This window comes from Microcaecilia unicolor, chromosome 3, assembly GCF_901765095.1.
Source record: "Microcaecilia unicolor chromosome 3, aMicUni1.1, whole genome shotgun sequence".
Lineage (NCBI taxonomy): Eukaryota > Metazoa > Chordata > Amphibia > Gymnophiona > Siphonopidae > Microcaecilia > Microcaecilia unicolor.
In genome coordinates, this window is record NC_044033.1 from 379,993,009 (window position 1) to 380,006,914 (window position 13,906).

A 13,906-nucleotide genomic window follows, 5' to 3' on the forward strand; every position below is an offset into this window, starting at 1 on the left:
TCTTGAAAATGTAATACCAGCTTGAAAAGGCAAGGGAAATCCTTCCACCCTACTTGTCTTCCTCTTTCTTATAGGTTCTCTCTATAGGGCTCCACTGAACTTTCTCCAGTCCACATTTTTGTTCTTCCTCAGCGCTTCCCGAACCATAAAAATAAGCAGTGAGTGCTCTGCCCAGGAAACTCCCATGGATTCCTGAAGTCTCATCTACAGGATAGGACGGTTGCTCTTGTTAGGAAAATAAATTCAGCTTTACATCCTCCTTTATGAGTAGCCTTTGTGACTAGCATGGACATAGCCTCTACAAGTTTGTTCACTATAGTCATGAACTTGATCCACCCATACACTGAAGCCTCCCAAAATCAGGATTATTGTTGATCCTCCTTAAAGAATATGGTAAAGGGGTTTTCTTCAAAACAAGAACAGGAATGTATGGCGCACAATAGCAGACAAATAACGCAAATAGCACACCTGTGTTATGGAAAAAATTTCCTCCCTAACACAAGGTAACTGCAACAAATTAAGTCTCAACCTTAATGACCTCAAAAATCATTAGCACACCTCTTCCCTTTAGTGGTGCTCACACATGTAATCCAGAGATGAAATGATTCCATTATAACATTAATCTATGATAGCTGTAATTCAATTATGGTACTCTAGAATCGAACATAAGATCCTAGAATTATTTTCACTGAGAATGTTCTGAAGAACCCAATGGGCATATGTTCCAAATTAACTGAAATTTGATGCCTGGCTATCTCTCCCCTTACCTGTCTCTTGTTCTTCCAGAACCCAGTCCCAACCTTAAGTTCCTAGCTAGCAACTAGGAAAGCCACAAAAGCCTCATCCAACCACTACAGTAACATCAAATGTTATTAACATTCCCTTCCAAAGCTCCAGAAATCCCATGCCCTTGTAACCAACCTTATGCACAAACTGGCACTCACATTCTGACGCCCAGAAACGGACAAAGGAAAGAATCCTCGTTTGTGCCCTTTTGCTGATGTGATACCTCCACTATAACATTTAATGGGCAAGTGCAGGAACCTGATACTAGGACACCTTAATCCTATCAAGGATTAAAGTGCACTATGAAATAATTTAAGGAGGTAAAACAGCATTTCCAGTAGGGACTTTTTTCTTCATTAAGGAAGGTGTTCAAGTACCTTAGGTCTAGGATGGATCTGAATCCTGAATTGCTTGCAAATAAATACTTGGAGTAACATTCCCACATGGGAGTGCAAAAAGCAGAAATTTAAATTCTTAGCAGACTTAAAATAGGGAGCACTTTAATACCTTTTTGGATAAAACTTCTTTTTAGAAGTGTAACCTATAACTATGTCTATTAGATTGTAAGCTCTTTGAGCAGGGACTGTCTTTCTTCTATGTTTGTGCAGTGCTGCATATGCCTTGTAGCGCTACAGAAATGCTAAATAGTAGTAGTAGTAGTAGTAGTAACTATGTCCAGCAACCTGTAGGGGTATTTTCCTGCCATCTCACCTTTGCTGTCCAAGCCTGAACCAACTAATATGGATTCTACAGCCTGTGGCCTGAATACATCAGAAACCAACTTTCTACAAAGGAAAATTACATTTTGGCACAGCTACGCTGCTGATTTCATCAAGGACATATGTTTACATGCACTGGCCATCTTGTCTCCTGGGAGCATGAAGAGGAATGAACTTCTCAGGAACAGTGTTTTCACTAACAACTGTGAACAATGGAAGGGAGCTTGCTACAATCAGGCTCAAGACTGATAAGTTATTCTAGCTGGGCGCACACAAGCCCTCTTTGTCATGACCTTGGGTTATCTGCTGGACAGAGATACACAGTTGGTGTTTGGTCCATGAGTCACCTGACCAAGAGCAGCGCCAAGGATAGACAGGAGAGGAGACTGAAAGATCAGAAGAGAAGCAGATGTGCCTGATGTATACATCTCTCTCAGAGGAGCTGAAGAGACTGACTTTTGGCCTGAACACCAGTGAACTCTGAGTTGTTTTAATTTCCCCCTCTTGGACCTCTTTCTGACTCCAGATCACACGGGGGACTAAAGATACCTAGTTCACATAACAGGTTCTGTATGGTTTCTCCAACCTCCATTGTCACCCAATCACAAGGAGGTCTGCTCTGGGTTTGCATTAGGGGCTGTAATCGAAATCTAATTCCCATAACTACTGCTTTCTGTCTTCCTGGATCTAGGTATACTCTGGGCCATTTATGTTCCCAGATAATGCCTATTAAAAAACTGTCTAAGTTTCTCCAGAGACTGAGTGTATGTGATGTGCCTTGTAAGCTAAATGTAAGGTAAAGAGAAGATAGAATAAAGACAGAGATTGGTTTAAATAGATAGATACATTTTATTTCTTACCCAAAGACAAGTCTTCAAATTGGTACAAATGCAGACATCAGACTTTAATCAGGTACATTCAGCAGACAGATTCTGGGTACAACCGGACAGAGCTTCGCCGTCTGAGATAAGCGTTGGGGAGGAGTCCAAAGCTATGGCAAATTGTCCCCTCTTTTATACACAAATCTCTCCATAGAAGTCTATGGTGAGATACCTAGCTCTCAATTTCTGAGATGATACTTTCCCACACAGTCTTATCAGCATGTTTTGGGAAGCGTTGAGATAACAGTTCCACATCTGTCTGTGTCGCAATACTTTTCACACCATCTTAAGAACTCTGTATAACCTCTGTAGCCTTTTATACAAAACTAATAGACTCCATTTTGTTCATCTGATTTAAAGTGACAGTTGTACCAGTTTGTGTCAGGACTCATTGTCCAGACCTGCTTTTTACAGATTCTGAAATATTTGGCCTAGTCAGTACTTCTTCAGTTATTTTAGGCTTCATAGCCTTGGCCCTCACTATTCCAGTGGTAGATCCAAAGCTAGGCCATATATTAACATTCCCCTCTTCACCCTATCCCATAGGGTGACACCAGGGTTAACATACCGTGGTACCATCCATTCCAGAAGGTATTCTATGAGGCCATAAAATTATCTGAGTCTTAAGATCAACTGGTACAATTTGGATTGCTAGTAGATATTATGCCAGACAGAAAACTTCATTCGTAGGTGGTATATTTTTGGGCATATGGAATTCCCTTTATATTACCCAACCCCTTGGGCCTTAATCTTGATGTTACCCCTCTTGAGGCGTACTCAAACCTGTAGTGAGAGAGGTTTTATGAATGGGACAAAACCATGAGTTCATCTACAAAATCTCACGAAGTATAGGTATACGGGTAATAGCAATTTCAGGTGGATCATACTAATACTTTCAGGTTTTTCTATGACTTCTATTGTATCTGTTGCATAGTACATGGGGAGATAATGTAATGTATGTATCTCAGTGGTCTTGAGAAGGAATAGTGGTTTTGATTAAGCATTGTTATGGGCTCACCAAATATATGGTTAGTATTCAGATTGCTGTTTAAGGTTGTAGGTATTCAGAATCCTTAAACAGGTCGGGATTCCTAGTACTCATCATTGGCATCCAACCATGAGCACTAATAAGTGGATAGCAAGAATGAGGTTGCTTTATACAGCAAAAATGGTCAATTTATATTAAAAAAAAAGGTCATGCATGGATCTTGACCTATGCATAATGACTTGGAAGTATGGGAAGCAATTTATATATCCATTACCCCACTTGGAGCTTAGTCAAACCTACAGAAAGACATGCAACGTAAGTAAGCCTACACCAGAGTTAAACAATTGCATAGCTGGTTGATACTAACAGAGTTTACATCTACATTATGATATCTTAGCCAGTATTAGCCATATATTAACAGAGTCCTTGTTCTGAAAGCTGACAAAGTCAAGTTCAGGTGCAGTTCTGTAGTTTTCCCCAAAGCCTATGTACATAGCAAGCAAAGAACTTGGATTTTATTGCTGGACTGGAATAGACTCGCATGTACTCTGCTGGAGTCTAAAAGGAGGAATCTGATTCATCACCGGAAGTCTGAAACCTACGACCTAGGGTGAGCTTGCAGGAATTCTCTTCTTATAGCTCAGGGTACTTAGCTCTGGTTTTTGCCTGTCACCAATTGGTTATGTCAGGACCTGTGGTTAGCCTTATATTGCTGCTAAGAGTGTTATCTTCTTAGGATATATCACTGGTGTAATTTTTATATATATTTTTTTTGTTACATTTGTACCCCGTGCTTTCCCACTCATGGCAGGCTCAATGCGGCTTACATGGGGCAATGGAGGGTTAAGTGACTTGCCCAGAGTCACAAGGAGCTGCCTGTGCCTGAAGTGGGAATCAAACTCAGTTCCTCAGTTCCCCAGGACCAAAGTCCACCACCCTAACCACTAGGCCACTCCTCCACTCTTGGTGATCAGGACTTTTGTAGTACAAGTCTATTTTTGTAACTTGCTTTGCATTTTGCCAAATTGTTATTTTTATATCTACAATAAATAATATATTTCATCTTGGCGTTGTTCCTTTCATTAGTGCAGCCTGTCAGCAGAGCCTAAGGCCAATTAGGTACTTTCATATCCCTGAGCAAACAAGTCTAGAATAATTGCTATTTTGCGATTATCTGAGATAGAAGAACCTACAAACCTAGAGGACACGTCTCCCTCAAGTTACACAGAACCAATTTTTTTTTTAATAAAACAAGTCAAATTTATGAGATGTCTAAGACAGATCAATAAATTTCTCCTGGCACATATAGTAGAAGGTTATTTCTTCTAGAAGCAGTTGAAAACACAAATTAAAATAAGATAGCTTCTGAAACAAAATTGAAGTTTAAAACAAAAAGCAGATGCAAAACCATCCGAGAAATACTCTCTTCTGATTATACAATCAGAAATAACAGAGGCATAACTATTTTTGAACAGACAACTGTACGGATAGCCTACAAGCTTTTGTGCTCATACTGGCCAATATTTAAAATGATTTAAGCGGGCAGGACAGGCTCCTGTCCACTTACTGCCTCCCCTAACATTCAGCAGCACTAAACCAGGCAGTGCCACTGAATATTGCCTCCAACTGCCTATAAAAAAAGGGCAGAAAAGGAGCCTGATCTTGAACAAATTACATCTTTAATAGCATACTAGTCCATTATCTAGTTGTCCATGAGCCTGGTTTTCCCTAATTTTGGTAAGCAGGGGGACTGGGGGTACTAGGGGATAGATCGATGGACTTTCCAAGTAGAAGGCTATAAAAACTCAAGCACTTTGTCATTGGTATAGTTTGGTTTGTATGTTGATATATCACAGGTTCACTGACTCATTTATATTCTTGAAGTTTGACACATTTGATTTTTGTACTAATTTTGTATAAAATAAATAAAAACATTTAACAAAAAAATAGGCAGGTCAGGAAAGGTACAAGGGATGGCATTAGGGAGAAGCCTGGGGTTATGCATGTGCCATTTTGAAGACAGAGATCACATGGGCACAAGCGAATGGGGATCACTCATGCCCTGAACTCACCGCTGGACCATCAGGCCTTGTAAAGGCAGACTCTGGGGGGGGGGGGGGGGGGGTCTACTTTGGTCAGGTAGCTACGGAGACTCTTTGAGGAGGGAACCCAATACTGGGGAGGCGGCAGCTGTTTGGGTGGGGGGAACCTGATTACCCAACTGTTGGTTAATCCAGCGTGTTGAATAACTGAAAGTTGGTTAACTGGGACTTTACTGTACTTTATTTTTTAATGTGTTTATTGTAGCCTGTCTAGAATTGTGAAGATAAGCAGGTTAAAATAAATAAATACATACATACATACTACTAAATGCATCTTATCCTAGACCATGGTCTCTAACATACCATATATTTGTTCCTTCTTTTCATCTACCCTCTTTGTAAATGGATAATACATTGTAAAAATCTTCAAAACATCATCCATTTTTCAAAGTCTACTGTAAAATGCATTATAGTTTGAGGTTCTTGTAAATGAATCTTACTCACCTACAAATTAATTCAAAGTCATCATTGCCTTTTTTTTCTTTTATTTTTGTTACATTTGTACCCTGCGCTTTCACACTCATGGCAGGCTCAATGCGGCTTACATAATTTATACAGGTACTTATTTGTACCTGGGGCAATGGAGGGTTAAGTGACTTGCCCAGAGTCACAAGGAGCTGCCTGTGCCTGAAGTGGGAATCAAACTCAGTTCCTCAGGACCAAAGTCCACCACCCTAACCACTAGGCCTTTTTTTTCTCTCTTCCTATGCCCTTCCTCCAGATCTCTTTTCATCAATTAAATCACCCTTATCTATGCTGTTCTCATCCACCACTGCCAACTATAATCTCTGATTTTTTTTCTATTTTTCTGCACTGATTACCTAGAACAGACTTCCTGAATCAGTATATCCTTCTCCCTCTCTGGCCCTATCAAATCCAAGTTAAGAATCCACCGTTTTGAAGCTGCTTTTAAATCTTAACCCCTTATTATCCTGTTTATATCCATCTTCTTTTTAATAATTTTCCATAATAAATTAAACTTCCTAATCTCTTATCTTTGTTTACTCTGTGGAGCAGGGACTCTCTCTTATGTGTACAGCCCTGTGATCGCCTAGTAGCTTTAAAGTTGTAATAGTGGTAGTCTGTTTCACCAATCTACACAACATATGCTGTTCTTTCATGCTATATAATAATTCTCACCTCCAACAGGATGTGCTTGGGACTGTGCCTGCCGGAAGTGGTCTGCTAGGCAGGCACGCACTGACCTCAGTGACAGACAATTTGGCAAAGCAAAACAATCTGAGTGCTGGCCATTAGGACACAGGGTTGATAGGAGAGTTTTAAAAGACTGAAGGAACCGAAAGTGTTAAACTGGAGAAGGGGGGGGAGTTGTGAATGACTGAAAGACATGCAAATTTGGGACAGGAAAACAATCTCAATGCTGGCCATTAGCACACAGGGTACATAGGACAGTTTTAAAAGACTGAAGGAACCAAAAGTGTTCAAGGGGGGGGGGGGGGGGGGGGGGCAAGTTCTGAATGAATGAAAGAAATGAACATTTACTAGAGGAACACAATCTGAATGCCGGGCATTTGTACACAGGGTACATAGGACACTTTTTTTTAAAAATGAAGGACGTGAAAGTATTACATCTTGGGGGAGGAGTGAGGAGGAAAGCGGTGGGGTATCCGGATACTGGGCGTTAGGGCCACGGGGGTTCATAGACTTTTGAAAGCCTTAAGGAACCCAAAGTGTGGGAAGGAGGAGGAAAAGGAGGGGAGGGAACGGGGTGAGGGGCATTAGGAACAGGGGAGGGGGCCCTGTCACACACTCTCATTCTCACACACACACTGTCACACAGACAGTCTCACTCTGTCACACACCCGCACGTTCACTCTGGCTCTCTCTCTCTCAAACATACACACTCCCAGGAAAACCTTGCTAGCGCCCGTTTCATTCGTTCCAGAAACGGGCCTTTTTTACTAGTATTGTATAATAGAAATATTTAAAAAATTAAGAATAAGAAATCAAAGAAAATGGACTGAATAAATCTTCAAATTCCTTGAGTCAATACTTGGTAGAAGCTTTTTTTCAACCAATAACAGCTATGAGTTGTTCAGAATAAGTATCTACCAATCGTGCACATGGAGCTCCTTTGATGCATTTGCTGTTAGGCAGAGGGCTGGATGTAGCAATGTGCCTGAGTGTGGACCTGTACAGGAAGGCCACATGCCACCACAAAAATCTCTTTGGAGCATTGGGAAGATAGTCATATGGGGAAGGAGGGGAGAAGATGCTAGCAGCTGCTGTCTGCAGAATTAGGAGACAGCAGGGGATGGAAAGGGCGATTCTGGCCATGTGACCTACGTACAAGTCACCAAATGGGGTGAAAGTTTGGTTGCGACTTATACATGAAGCCAACCTACATGCAAGTATGTGTGGTATTTTCTGTTTACAGGATAAAATCTTTGTATAGCTTTACCCCAACAGGTACCCTTGAATAATTTTATTCCAGGGTTGTTGGGGGGGGGGGGGGGGTTTAGCAGTTTTGTGTTTGATGGGTTTAGACCTCTACTTCAATTAATAGCTCCCTTCGGATCAGTGCTGTGAATGCATACAGGGAGGGGCCCTTTTACTAAAGCTCAGCATGTGCTAACAGAATTAGCACAGGCTACATGCTGTACATGCTATTTTATACCCATGGGCCAAACAGCACTTAGCACACACTAATTTTCCTTAATGCTTGCTAAGCTTTAGTAAAAGTCCCCATATATAGGCTCTATTTAACTTATTGTGAGCTTCCCTAAGGCTGTTTTTGGAAACAGAGCTGCCTTTGCTAAGACAATGGCGACAAAGGCTTATGTCACCAAGACTTTTTGGTTTCTTGTTGTTCATTATTTTTTTTAATATGTCTAATTCTTTCACATTGAAAGTTAAAGTACCTTATGTAGATCAATGAAACAAACTCCTACTTTACTTCATCATGAATTAGAACCGCCTGCAACTGGAAATAATGTGCTACTCTTACAATTTGATATGTCTAGTGCTTTCGACTTGGTCAGCCATCAAATACTCTCGAACATCCTAGACTACTTCGGGATCGGAGGAAACGTACTAAGATGGTTTAAAGGCTTCTTAACAGCAAGAACTTATCGAGTGATTTCAAACCAGAAAACGTCAACACCATGGAAACCTGAATGCGGAGTACCACAAGGATCACCGCTTTCACCAACCCTTTTTAACCTAATGACACCAATAGCCAAATCGTTATCCAACCAAGGACTCGACCCGTACATCTATGCAGATGATGTCACGATATACATCCCGTTCAAACAGGACATAACCGAAATCACAAAAGAAATCACACATAGCCTCCAAACAATGAACTCATGGGCGGATGCATTCCAATTAAAGCTAAACGCAGAAAAGACACAATGTCTCATCCTGTCATCACAATACAACACAAACAAACCAAATACTATAAACACACCAGATTACACCCTTCCGGTCTCAGACAGCCTGAAAATTCTGGGAGTCACAATTGATCGGAACCTCACACTTGAAGACCATGCGAAAAATACAGCAAAGAAAATGTTCTACTCAATGTAGAAACTTAAAAGAATCAAACCTTTCTTCCCAAGGGAAGTATTCCGTAGCCTAGTACAATCAACGGTACTAAGTCACCTAGACTACTGCAATGCCATTTATGCCGGATGCAAAGAACAAATCATCAAGAAGCTTCAAACTGCTCAAAACACAGCAGCCAGACTCATATTTGGGAAAACGAAATACGAAAGTGCCAAACCCCTAAGTGAAAAACTACACTGGTTACCATTAAAAGAACGAATTGCGTTCAAAGTTTGTACCTTGGTTCACAAAATCATCTACGGGGAAGCCCCGACCTACACGTCAGACCTCATAGACTTACCTACTAGGAACGCAAAGATATCGTCACGAACATACCTCAATCTCCACTATCCCAATAGCAAAGGGCTAAAATATAAATCCACATATGCGACCAGTTTCTCCTACATCTGCACGCAGCTATGGAACGCACTACCGAAGGCCATAAAAACAACGCAAGACCTAACTATCTTCAGAAGGCTACTGAAAACAGATCTTTTTAAGAAGGCATACAATAAACATCCATCTTAAATACTAAATAATAACACTATACACGTTCTACATAAAACCGAAACCTTTTTCACATAACCAAAGATGAAGCACTACCTCATGTCGAATAGGCTCTTTCTATAGTAGATGGCCTAATGTATGTTACAATCCAATTCATAACTCAGAAACCTTCATGTAATACCTTATTGTATTCCTCTCTACCATGATCTATTCCATTTATGTTATGTTTCATGTACGTTCCATTGTATATTTCTTAACATGTCCGCACATTAATGCAATACCATCTGTAATTCTATTACCCGGAAATGGCATCCGCCATTACGGCAAATGTAAGCCACATTGAGCCTGCAAATTGGTGGGAAAATGTGGGATACAAATGCTACAAATAAATAAATAAATCTCTAGAACTATTCAGTTCATGAATATAAAGCAAAAATTGTAAGGAGACAGGACCTCTGCATATCTGCCACCCAGTTTACGCACACAGACTCGTTTCTATCTACTTTAAATACACTCCACAGTAAACACTGAAATTCACTTGGGACCAAGCCATATGAGAAAATCTCCAGAGATATGGTTTCACCACGCAATAATACAAAATAAAACCTGTTCCCCATCACAGAAATTGGAAACCCCATCGTTCTTCTGGGAAAAAAGAAGAGGGTTTTACTTACACCAACGAATGTGGTCTAATTATTAGATCACGTTCATTGGTGCAAAGTTCACAAGAAAGGGAATAGGCATCAGCATTAAACTCCATCCTAAAACATTAACTTCTTGATTCTTCATCCTAAACTTGAAAGGAAAGTTACTTAATTTGGATTCATACAATTTTTTTTTTTAATACAGGAGAAAACTCCTTTTAGGACATTCACCTCAAGGGATCGAAGTTTGCGACATCTGGATTAATTAACTTAAAGTAAGATGCCAATGTATATAACTTTAAAAATATAGCTTGATATTGTTGGCTGATAAGTGTCTCTAGATAGTAGATACAAAGATGTATTAAGATTAAAAGACATCAGGTGTTCAGGAAAGTAAACAGGATGCCCAAGACGGCCAAGCAAAAAAATAAACCGCTTAAAATTAATTCACGGGACAACACAAAACAGGCTTCACGTGAAAAATATCATCCTTGCCAAAGCTCGCAGTGCTTCCGCCAAATTATTTTTTTTAACGCTCTAACGGTGTTATGCTATAACCGCGGGTTCTCTCTCTAGACTGGCGCTGTCAAGTCTCCATTTAAAAACACACACACATATGACTCTTCCCTACGTCAGGCCCATCCCGTGTTTTGTGCCTGTAAGGGGTGTGGATAAGGTAGCGTGCAGCAACTGCAGACTTACTCGACCAAAGGCGAGCGACGACTCCCTCCCGCCTTACTGCTTCCAAATTCAGCTCCCGCGGCCGCCGGGGAAGGGCGCGAGGGGGAGGGGCTGGATAGAACGGGTGCAGGACTCCTCTGCGCATGCGCGCCACCAAACTCCGAGTCGTCACAGGGCACCCGCAGCTGCCTGCTGTGAACCAAGGAGCCATTGCTTCCGGTTCCGCGCTGACTACTGTTGCGCATGCTCCTTGTTGTAGGGTTACTGCAGTTCCTTGTAACTGTCTTTCTCCAAATCCTGCTATTCCACACCCCGTTCTCTCTTCTGAGTGGTGTACCGGGAGCTCTTCCGCCCCAATTTGGTCAGCAGCCAGTGCCCCTAGGTTGGAAATTGCACGTGCACTGCAGACTGTCAAGGAGCTATTTCGTCTATTGTATGCTGTGTGGGTAGTTAGAGTGAGAAACCGTGTAGGCAGTTGAAAATTACGTATGCTTGTGCTTACTCTCCCTTTAACGAGCTCAGCAAGTACTGCATCAGTTAGACCCTCTCTCCTCTTTCACTTTTCAACATATAGATTGCAGGGGCAGCGGTACTGCTTTTGTTTTCCCCAGTTCCCATTATATTTCCTATCGTTTTGGGTGCCAAGGGATCTTCTTTAAAAGGGCTTTTCAAGCAGACCTGCGTACGTTGTCTGTTGCAACTTTATGAACTCCAGAAGGAAGCTCTCTTTGGGCCAATGCAACTATTAACTTGGTTTGGGAGTGAAATTCATTACTGTGTGCAAAACTAACCAGTATGGAGACATTGCTCAAAGAGAAATGCATACAAACCCTGAAGTCTTGATGCATTTTAACAAAGGCACTTTGATGCAGTAAGCAGTGTATTAGCATGCTGTCTGCTGAAGTTTTGTACAGTGCTTTAACACTACATAAGTATTGCCATACTGGGACAGACCAAAGGCCAATCAAGCCCAGCATCCTGTTTCCAACAGTGGCCAATCCAGGCCACAAGTACCTGGCAAGGTCCCAAAAACGTACAATACATTTTATGCTGCTTATCCTAGAAATACAAAAGAAAAAACTGGCTACACTCTACCTTGATACTGTTGTAGAATACACAAATCTAAATAGGAAGAGCACATTGCCACAACAGAAATATAAATAAGGGGACATCTCATACAGTCACACAGGCACTTAAAAGTGTCTAGCTAATGTTAAGCCGCTACGTTTGTGACACAATATAATCATTGACTGCCCCCAGCCTCCAATAGTGCACAATATTTGCTTTTTGAGGATTTACTAGTGCTCAATTTTAAATGTGCATATCTTTATATCACACTGTGTCCATATTACTTTTTATAATAGTTTTTTCTGTGCACCCATAGAGTTCTAGATCTGCCCACATTGGTTGCCGTCAAGATGTATGCCAATGGCCCTTGACAAAGCAAATAACCGCGAAACAGGCTCCTGTCGGGTAGGCATTGTTACTGGGGATTTGATCAAGATTTGATAAGCGAAGTATATGAAGCACGAGAGACACATCAATCGATGGATCTAAAGAAACATTAAGTGGCTCGTAGCTTCTAAGAAGATTAAGATAAGTTTTATATATGCTTTTGCATTTTTTTATTTAGTTGACTACAACAGTGATGTAGTTTTTTTAATATCCTAGAAATAAGCAGTGGATTTTTCCCAAGTCCATTTTAATAATGGACTATGGACTTTTCTTTTAGAAGGCCATCTGAACCTTTTTTAAACCCCACTAAGCTAACTGCTTTTACTACATTCTCTGGCAGCAAATTCCAGAGCTTAATTACACATTGAGTGAAGAAACTTTTTATCCAAGTCATTTTAAATTTACTACTTTATAGCTTCATTTTGTGCCCCCTCTTCCTAGTATTTTTGGAAAGAGTAAACAAGCAATTCACATCTATCCGTTCCACTCCACTTATTTTATAGACCTCTATCATATCTCCCCTCAGCCATCTTTTTTCCAAGCTGAAGAGCCCTAGCTGCTTTAGCCTTTCCTCATAGGGAAGTCATCCCATCCCCTTTATCATTTTCGTCGCCCTTCTCTGTACCTTTTCTAATTTCACTATATCTTTTTTGAGATTCGCTGACTAGAATTTAACGCAATATTCGAGGTGCAGTCGGACCATGGCGCAATTACAAAGGTATTATAACATCATTTTTGTTTTCCATTCCTTTCCTAATAATACCTAAAATTCTTTTTGCTTTCTTAGCAGCTGCCTCACACTAAACAGAGGGTTTCCACATACCATGAACGATGACGCCTAGATCCCTTTCCTGGGCAGTGACTCCTAATGTGGATCCTTGCTTTATGTAGCTATAATTCAGGATCCTTTTTCCCACATGCATCACTTTGCACTTGCCATTTAATTGCCCAGTCTCATAAGGTCCTCTTGCTCTTGCAATTTAAAAACTTGAATAAAATGTTTTGTACTTTTTTTGGGATCTTGCCAGATATTTGTGACCTGGATTGTCCACTGTTGGAAACAGGATGCTAGGCTTGATGGACCTTTGGTTTTTCCCAGTATGGCAATACTTATCTACTTATGGGTTAAAGCTGAAACCAGCGCAATGCAAGCTACTATGTAAGAGCATAAAATTCCTTGGCTATGTAGTATCAGAGGAGGGGGTATCTACTGACAAAGAAAAGATCCAAGCCTTACAAACTTGGAAAGTCCCAACAACCCAGACAGAAGTAAGAATTTTCCTGGGATTTGCAAGCTGCTTCGTCCCAAAATTGCTGAAATTGCTTCTCCGCTTCACCAATTAACTGGAAAAACAGAGAAGTCAAAGGTACAGACCCCTTTCAACTGGATTCCTCAATGCCAGGAGGCCTTTGATAAGCTGTGAGAAAAGCTGACTTCATCTCCAAATTTAGCATTTCCTGAATTCAACAACCCATTTGTACTGACAACCAATGCAAGTTATCATACCTCGTGCAAGACAGGGTTGAGAGAGTGATTGCTTATGCCAGCAGAAGATTGAGAAAGTCAGAATGATAA

At 40.8% G+C, this 13,906-nt stretch overlaps 1 protein-coding gene across 2 annotated transcripts in view; it reads right to left on the minus strand.

Moving 5' to 3' along the window:
- DTNB (dystrobrevin beta) overlaps positions 1 to 10,983 on the minus strand; it is a 425,808-nt gene extending 414,825 nt beyond the window's left edge. For both annotated transcript variants that reach the window (XR_003941631.1, XM_030198634.1), the window contains exon 1: positions 10,897 to 10,983. The gene's annotated coding sequence lies outside the window, so the exon portion shown is untranslated. The remainder of the gene's footprint in view (positions 1 to 10,896) is intronic.
- Between the last annotated feature and the right edge of the window lie 2,923 nt (positions 10,984 to 13,906).